This window comes from Dendropsophus ebraccatus, chromosome 6, assembly GCF_027789765.1.
Source record: "Dendropsophus ebraccatus isolate aDenEbr1 chromosome 6, aDenEbr1.pat, whole genome shotgun sequence".
NCBI classification, from domain to species: Eukaryota; Metazoa; Chordata; class Amphibia; order Anura; family Hylidae; genus Dendropsophus; species Dendropsophus ebraccatus.
This window is the reverse complement of record NC_091459.1, coordinates 35,946,708-35,956,495: the sequence shown is the minus strand read 5'-3', so window position 1 is coordinate 35,956,495 and position 9,788 is coordinate 35,946,708.

The window sequence follows — 9,788 nt, the reverse complement described above, 5'->3', positions numbered from 1 at the left end:
ACCCACATGACCCCTTATTTTTTGCGTCACTAATTGTACTTTGCAATTACAGGCTGAATTTTTGCATAAAGTACACTGCGAAACCAGAAAAAAATTCAAAGTGTGGTGAAATTGAAAAAAAAAACGCATTTCTTTTATTTGGGGGAACTGTGTTTTTACGCCATTCGCCCTGGGGTAAAACTGACTTGTTATGCATGTTCCTCAAGTCGTTACGATTAAAACGATATGTAACATGTATAACTTATATTGTATCTGATGGCCTGTAAAAAATTCAAACCGTTGTTAACCAATATACGTTCCTTAAAATCGCTCCATTCCCAGGCTTATAGCGCTTTTATCCTTTGGTCTATGGGGCTGTGCGAGGTGTCATTTTTTGCGCCATGATGTGATCTTTCTATCGGTACCTTGATTGCCCATATACGTCTTTTTTATCGCTTTTTATTAAATTTTTTCTGGATTTGATGCGACCAAAAATGCGCAATTTTGCACTTTGGGATTTTTTTGCGCTGACGCCGTTTACCGTACGAGATCAGGAATGGGATTAATTAATAGTTCGGGCGATTACGCACGCGGCGATAGCAAACATGTTTATTTATTTATTTATTTGTTTACTTTTATTTAAAACCTGGGAAAAGGGGGGTGATTCAGACTTTTATTAGGGGAGGGGGCTTTTTACTATTAACAACACTTTTTTTTTTTTTTTTACACATATACTAGAAGCCCCCTGGGGGACTTCTAGTATATACACTGTGATCTCTCATTGAGATCTCTGCAGCATAGATATGCTGCAGAGATCCATGAGATCGGCACTCGTTTGCTTTCGGCTGCTGCAGCCGAAAACGAACGAGTGCCGAGCCGAGGACGGCGCCATCTTGGACGCGTCCCTGGCCGGCATCAGTAACGGAGATCGCTCCTCCGGGACAAGGTCCCGGAGGAGCGATCTCCCCCACTAGACACCAGGGAAACGTTGCCTCCGGTAATCGGAGGCAGCTGTCAACTTTGACAGCTGCCTCCGATTAGCTAATTAGCGGGCACGGCGATCAGACCGTGCCCGCTAATAGCAGCGGTCCCGGGCTACTCGCGGCACCCGGGATCGCGGCACTTCAAAGCGGGGCCGCCGCGCGGCCCCGCTTTGAAGTGCAAGTGAGGACATAGGACGTACCGGTACGTCCTATGTCCTTAAGAGGTTAAAGGAGAAATCCAGTGAAATTTTTTATTAAAGTATTGTATTACCCCACAAAAGTTATACAAATCACCAATATATACTTATTACGGGAAATGCTTATAAAGTGCTTTTTTTCCCTGCACTTCCTACTGCATCAAGACACCTTACTTCCTGGATAAAATGGCGATGTCATGACCCGACTCCCAGAGCTGTGCGGGCTGTGGCCGCTGGAGAGGATGATGGCAGAGGGATGCTCAGTGTCCCTCCAGTGCCCTGTGTCCCTCAGTGTCCCCCTGCCATCATCCTCTCCAGCAGCCACAGCCCGCACAGCTCTGGTAGTCGGGTCGTGACATCACCAGCAGCAGTGAAGAGGGAGAAGACTGAGCTGTAAGTGCTGTGTGTCAGTGTCAGTCAGTCAGTGCTTCAGTATGTCAGTTTCTGTCAGTCAATCAATCAGTGTCTGCCAGTTAGTGTCAGTGTGTTTGTGTATGTTGGTGGTATTTTTTAAGTAATTGTGCATAGTGTATGGATGATGGTGCATAGTTAATGGATGAGGGGCCTACTGATTCGCTGTCGCCCAAGGGCCTGCAAAAACCTGGAATATGCCCTGTTTGACTTGATTCTATATTCATTCCAGGTACTGTATTGTATACACTTTATTCCAGTTGCTGTGGACTGCTGTGCTATCTATCTATCTATCTATCTATCTATCTATCTATCTATCTCCTATCTCCTATCTATCTATCTATCTATCTATCTATCTATCTATCTATCTATCTATCAGCCGTCATCTATCTATTATCTATCTATCTATCTATCTCTTATCTATCTATCTCCTATCTATCATCTCTCTCTCTCTCTCTCTCTCTCTCCATTCCACTATTACAGGTAATCACTCATTTACTCCCTTCTGAAGCGTGAGATGACTGAGATTTCTGCATAAAAAAGCAGTCTGCATGTCTCTTGTAATTACAGGGCTGCAATATTCCTGCTGAGCAGAGAGCTCTATGGCCTGCTGACCATCAGAAAGAGAAAATGGTCTTCTATTCAGACCACCATTAGAGTGTAGACAGAAGCATGCAGAGAAACATAAGGAGAGGTCTGGTATGGAACTAAAAAGACTGTTGCCCTCATTTACACATGAAAATCCCACAACTGGGCACCTTTATCTCTGAATCCCCATCAAGCAGAAAGGATACAAGGTCAAAGTATGTGTCCCTATACTTATCCAGCTTTTACTTTTTTACTGAAGGAAAAGCCTATCTTTCTCATCGGCTGATCATTGCCTTTTATTACACAAAGTGATTGTTGGCCGTAATGTCCGATAATCAGCCATATATGTACTATGATCACTTTGTGTTATAGACACTTAAGATAGGACACCACAATGGCCGGAAATTGGCTGAGCGGGCAGTTTCTGCTCAGTAGACTTGTCTCTGAACTAGCAACAAGTGATTACAAACAGGCGACCAGAAGTTTCTGGAATGGAAACTGTGGGAACAAAGGTTGCTTGACTTGTTTGACTTGTTTTCTATTTTTGCTGCTCCCCCACAACTGGAAAACCCCTTCCAAGTTTTTCTTCTTTGAGAGACATATTAACTCCATCAAGGCTATACCTTTGGGAAGCCATCAGTGCCAACGCCAACAAGCCAATAAGCCTTGTCCTGGGTATTTGGATAAAGGGCTAGAGCAGGAAAATTGTTGAAGATCAATGATAAATAAGAGCTATCATGTACCTTTCCCTACATTTAACCCCTTTAAGACCAGACCAAGTTTGGCCTTAAGGACCATGGCTCATTTTTCACATCTGACCTGGCTCTTGTTAGAATTTAATTAGTGTTGAGTGCACTTGCCAAACCATTCTCCAAAACCAAACGCTTGGCATTTGACTCCCGGCATCTGGAGAAGTTGGATGCCACTCTAGGACTGCCAAGAAAACATGGATACAGCATTTTGTGATAAACTCCAAAATTTGGTGAAAAATCTTATAATATTCAATTTAGTAAATTCTAAATGATCTGTTATAAGATAAACATGCCACATAAATTGGTTATTAAATCACATAATCTATATCTGTACTTATACGATATATAATTCATTAAACATTCTTTTTATGTTTTTAGAGCGTAAGAAGGCTTAGCAGATTGGCAGAATCAGGAAAAACAAATATATATATATATATATATATATATATATATATATATATATATATATATATATATGTGTGTACATACACCCAACTAACTCAGAAGCAGATGATTGGTGTAAGAAAAAAACTACTTGGTCCACCAAAGAGATGCAGAATCTGTAAAGCGCTGCAGAATCTTTTGGCGCTATACAAATAAATATTATTATTATTATCTAGTCCAACCTTATATTATTTCCTTTCTTGTTATCTTAAGATATATGTTGCACACAGGATATGTATCCCAGGCAGGTTTACCTTCAGTTACTGTGTATTTGCCAACCACATCTACTACTCTTTCAGTAACGCGATATCTTCTCATGTTGCTTCAGATCTTTCCCTCAACTAACCTCTGATAGTGGCCCCTTTTTTGTGTTCAGTTATTAAAAATACTTCCCTCCTGAACCTTATTTAGGCTTTTAACATATTTAATTTTTTTTTTTGTATTATGTACCCCTTCATTAAAATAATCATGGCTCATTTTAAGGCTGTCAGATATCACTGCCTATCTAAATCCTTCTCTTCTTAAGTCTTTGCTAATACCGAACTACCAATAGGATTCTCAGAATCACCTGTGCATTATTTTACATTTTGAAGCATTGATCTGCACTTTCCATTATTTTCTATTAAAGCTAAATAATTTTCAATATTATAGACATGTCCAGGAACATCGATACTTAGTCCCCTGATTATGCAGTTTTTATAAATATCCCATATGTAGCCCCAGATCACTACGTGACTCACACACCGGCCTTAAACATAAAGAAGCAACTAGTGAATTTTGGGTCCTATTTTTATTTTAAATATTTTGCAAGACAAGTTTATGTTTTCATTGGTAGAATTCTGGTATATACTTGTTGCTATTATTGTAATTTATTTTTTATGGGTGGAAATCAAATCAATTTTTTTTTAACATTGTTCACCGTGCGGTGACACTGACATGTTCAATGTATTCTGCAGCAAGTAATGATATTAGAACACTGCTATAGTAGGGGGCAGCATTGCATGAAATGAACCAACTAAGCCTCACAATATAGGGTGCTAAGTGCTAACAAGTTTAATCTATAAGATAACAGATGGAACATAGTGCTGCATGCAAGTGGCTAGCACATAAATAAACATATATAACCCGCAATGGATCCTGGACACCACATACTCCCATATAGTAATAATGTCCCCTACTGTGCCCCCCATATAGTAATAATGCTCCCTGCTATGCATCCCCACCCATAGTAATAATGCCCCTGCGATGCACCACTTCCCCACCCATAGTAATAATCCCCCGCTATGCACTCCCCCACCCATAGTAATAATGCCCCCTGTTGTATACAGTCCCTCACCCATAGTAATAATGCCCCCTGCTTGATATAGCCCCCCACAGTAATAATGTCCCCTGCCTTATACAGCCCCCCATAGTAATAATGCCCCCTGCTGTATACAGCCCCCCAGCCACAGTAATAATGCTCCCTGCTGTATACAGACCCCCATAGTAATATTGCCCCCTGCTGTTTACAGCCCCCAGCCACAGTATGCCCCCTGTTGTGCTCCAACAGAAAAAACAAACAAACACATGATACTCACCTGTTGCTGGAAAGCAGCAGGACCCTCCATCTTCTGGCTGCACTGTCTGTCAGAGATTACGTCACAATGGTGCCCCCAGCCTATGAGAATGAATAGAACAGCAGGACGCTGACAGGTCGGGCAGGGTGGAAACGGTTAGTGGGCACATTGCCTGGGTCTGGTCTAGGAGCTGTATTTTTTTATTACCGACAGAGCTTTGTAAGAACTTGTGTTTGATGAGTTGAGATTTTTGTGGTTCCACTTTTGAGTAAAATTAGCAATATGGTGAAACCTAATTTATGCATTTTTATGGCTTATTACATTTACACTTAAAAAAAAATTGTTAAAAAAGTACAGTATGTGCATTGCCAGTCATAATTGTAATTATTTTTCTTATCGCATTTTATTATTGATTAACAAAAAGTGGGAATTTTGGAGAATTTTTTGTTCATTTTTTTATGGCATTCACTATGCGGGGGCGTAGATCACCTGGCGTTCCTTAATTTTCCCAGCTCCCCGGCAAACAAGTGACGTCACTCATGAGCTGGGGAGCCGGGTGAATGAATGCTGGGGGAATGTGTATGTGGTTGGTGCAATGCTGCAGTCCGGAGGGGGGGCATTGCTGTCAGTGGTGTACCTTGAAGGCAGACCACGCTTCTGTGGGTAGGGCAAGCTGTAATATGTATTCTATAACTGACACACTCCTTTCAGTGATCACCTGGCTAAAGCAGAAACAGAATGAGCCAGTGATAAGTGGGAACGTAGCAGTTGGCTCTGAGGTGCAATGCATGTTGGGAGATGTAGTTACTCATCTGAGTGCCATGTAAAGCTGGGATCATTTATAAAAGTTTGAATGCGAGGCTAGGACAAATGGGAAAGGTGTCAAATGATCAGTGGGGGATCAGTGAGTGCACCTATATGCTTTTTGTTTTTTTTTTTTTTTTTTTTTTTAATGGGATCTTGGGAATACCCCTCTAAGGTGAGTGTACACCTCCAATAACTCTTGTCCTTCTTTATTATAAAGTGTATGGGCCACTTAAGCACACTGTTCAAATGACTATAAACGTATTTTTTGAAGTGCAAAGGATGTTAAAACTATAAAAGCCATTGATGGCTTAGCATTATGTTTTGTTTTGTTGCCACTGGTCTACTTTATGTGCACAGTGTTGTAAATAGTCTAAAAGAACCTTCTCAATTAAATAAAAGACACAGAACAACTTCAAAACTTGTCACTAGCACCTGTTGTGGGTCATTCAAGGGTGTGGCTAATAGTATACACTTCTGGTTCAAGGGTGTGGCGGAATGGTGCACACTTCTTGTTTATGGGCAGTCATAGCTATAAAAATCCTTTGTGAATTTGAAGGTATTTTTATGACTTTCATTTTATTCATTAAGCCTGAAGGTGAAAAGACTGAGGCCAGCGTGTAGATTGTGGATGTAATCCTTTCAGAAAAGAGCAAACATGTTGCCACCTATAATGTAATGCTGTAAACTGCATAACATAAAAAGCCTTTCCGGTGAGCCTGGGAAATCCCATCATTTTGTGAGACAGACAGGTACTCAAAATGCCAGTATAACTCTATGGTTCAAAGTCAGAAGGTGCACAAATTGATGGCTTCTAGGCCCTTTGTTGAACTTAAAGTGAGACTAGGCTCAGGCTATTTAGAATTTCCATTGATAAAAATACAAAAATATTCAGCTTACCCCCCTCCCTTCATATCACAAGCAATGGAGGAAAATAGGTGCTTGGGCTAAACCACGACCATAACAGTATGGTGCAGAAACAATCCTGTTGAGGACAGAGCCACCATACCACTGTTTTAGAAGTTAAAGCAAATCCATGTACCATCAGGCTATATCCACTTTAAGGCTGGGTTCACACTACGTATATTTCAGTCAGTATTGTGGTCCTCATATTTCAACCAAAACCAGGAGTGGATTGAATACACAGAAAGGCTCTGTTCACACAATGTTGAAATTGAGTGGATGGCCGCCATATAATGGCGAATATTTGCTGGTATTTTAAAACAACGGCTGTTGTATTGAAATAATGGCCGTTATTTACTGTTATATGGCGGCCATCCACTCAATTTCAACATTATATGAACAGAGCCTTTCTGTGTTTTCAATCCACTCCTGGTTTTGGTTGCAATATGAGGACCACAATACTGACTGAAATATATGTTGTGTGAACCCAGCCTAAGTGTTGCACATGAATAGAATGGCGCCAGCGTGGGGAGGCTAGTGCCACGGTCCTTTTTTTTTTTAACCGCCAGGTTCCTACTCACAACACCGGTCTATTACCAAGCACCAGCCCAGGCTGAAGCACTGGAGGTGGGCCGGCCTGCCCCCAGTGGAAGGAAACCCCCTCCACTCTGTGACACAGCTCCATTAGAATGAATGGAGCCACTTCACAGAGGAGCTGGGGATTCCTCCCACTCGGGGTGGGTCTGCCTGCCTCTAGTGCTTCAACCCGAGCTGGTGCTCAGTAATAGACAGGCATTGTGCGCGGGAACCTGGCCTGTGGTTAAAAAAAAATGGACTGATCGTTTTCCCCATGCTGGTGCCATTCCATTCATGTGCAACACTTAAAGTGAATGTACCTGATGGTACATTTGCTTTAAAATCCATCTTTTATATTAGTCTTCAGGTTAACAGAAATTGTACAAAAATTATTATTTAAAAACTGGTTTTAGATTACATGCTTATTCATGTACTTTTCCCTTCTTTTATGTTACGTTATGTAATTTTACATTTTTTTACCCAAAAACTAATAAAGAAGATGGATTTTAACACAGTAGGGGGGGGGGGGTGCCAGCTCTGTCCCCAATAATTTTCTTTTTTTATTTATTTTTTATTTTTATTTTGTGGCAACACTATTTATTTATTGTCTTTATTATGAAATTCCAATCAATGATACAAAATACAAAATATTTTAACGTTGTTACCTTAATAAAACATAATCATAACCCAGCACATTACATAATTCAAATGTTTTTCCCATTTCCTTACCCCTTCTCTAGACAGGAAGGCATATAAAAACCACAGGCATCTAATTCACTTTCCTTCATATCTGTTACATATTTTGACCACTTCTCTCAATAAAAAAAATAGCTTGAAGAGAAATGATTTGCAATTTATAGGGAATCTGTCTAGAGTACTAAAGACACCTATAGTTGACTCCTCCATTTATAACCACCTTAGCTACCTATCTAACAAACTAAAAAAAAAAAACACAAACAGGGGCATGTGGGGGGAAAAATGAATGATCGAAACATTAATTTCTCCTTTATGAGGCAACCATTTGTGCGCTGATTTGGTCAATATTTGCCAATAGTTTAAGAAAGCACAGAGGTTGCACTTCTCCTGCAATGCTTAACCCCTTTTAGCGGCATTAGCCTCAACGTAACATTCATTAACTCAGACAAAGGTTCTCTGATTCCCTTTGACAAGCAGTCAGAATGGCTCGCTGAAAGATTAGACATCAGGTTCAATATTTGCCCGGTTCCACGTTTGTTGTTCCTTTCCATGTAGCATATTAGAGTCTAAATCTGCAACATCCTGAATATGTAAATAGGTTCACTTCATTCAGCTCTAAAGTTTCTCTATGAAAGAAAGTCCTCCTAACCAAACATATCGATAGGACTTGGTTTCCAGTGAAATAACATGTTGACAATGGTAAAGTTCAAAGGTCTAGGTGGCTAAATCAAGGTAACCCCCTTTCCCTTTTCTCAATGCCTGGAGGTTTGCTGTAGCAACACCTTGTGGACCTTTGATCTAAATTTCAACAGTGGAAATATACAAACACACACTCCCATATTAAATACTCACAGGTGTACATTCCTAAAAGCCCGGCTGCCCCTTGCTACTTTTTGCACAAGTGAAAACTAGTACTTCATAAGGGATCTCTTTCTTTTGTGCCCTGTATGTTTGTTGGTCCGCCTAACAAAGGAAAGACCAATGTGCTATTATTGATTAAATTAGGGTGTGAAAAATAAGCACTTTAGGGTCACTTCCATAATGAACGTAATATGGATGGACAAACTTACCAAGATAAAGCTGGGTAAATAAAGTTGGGGGACATGATCGAAACCTTTAAGTAGGTTATAGGACTAAATAAGGTTCAGGAGGGAAGTGTTTAAAAAAAAAAAAAAAAACTCAAGAAGAAGAGGACACTGAGAGGTTAGTTGGGGGAAAGATCAGAAGCAATGTGAGAAAATATTACTTTACTGAAAGAGTAGTAACTTCCAGCAGATGTGGTTGGTAAATCTACAATAACAGAATTTAAACCTGCCTGGGATAAACATATATATATATATATATATATATATATATATATATATATATATATCCTAAGATAATAAGAAGGGAAATAATATAAGGGCAAAATAGATGGACGAGGTGGTCTGTGTCTGCCTGCAATCTTCTATATTTCTATGGATAAAACAACTTTAAGGCTAGGTTCACACTACGTGAACATCCGGCCGTTCCATGACCCCGGCCGAGTCACGGAACAGCCGGTCTTAGCCCAGATCATCCCGGCCGGTACTTAAGTACCGTCAGGGTGATCTTTCCGTCCACGGAGCTCTGATGCGGGCGCATCAGCGCGCACCCGCATCAGAGCTTCCCCCTGCACACAGTGAAGCGAGCGGCCGGAGCTGCTCGCTTCACTGTGTGAACTGACAGGTCCTTCTACGGCCGGAATTCAATGAATTCCGGCTGCAGAAAACTGACATGTCAGTTTTTTTCCGGCGCCGCATGGATCCCAGCCGGATCATATGCGATGTGTGTACGGTCCGGCCGGGGTCCCATTGATTAAAGGCATCGTTCCACCCCACAAAACTACGACCGTAATTCTGCGGCGAGAACTACGGACGT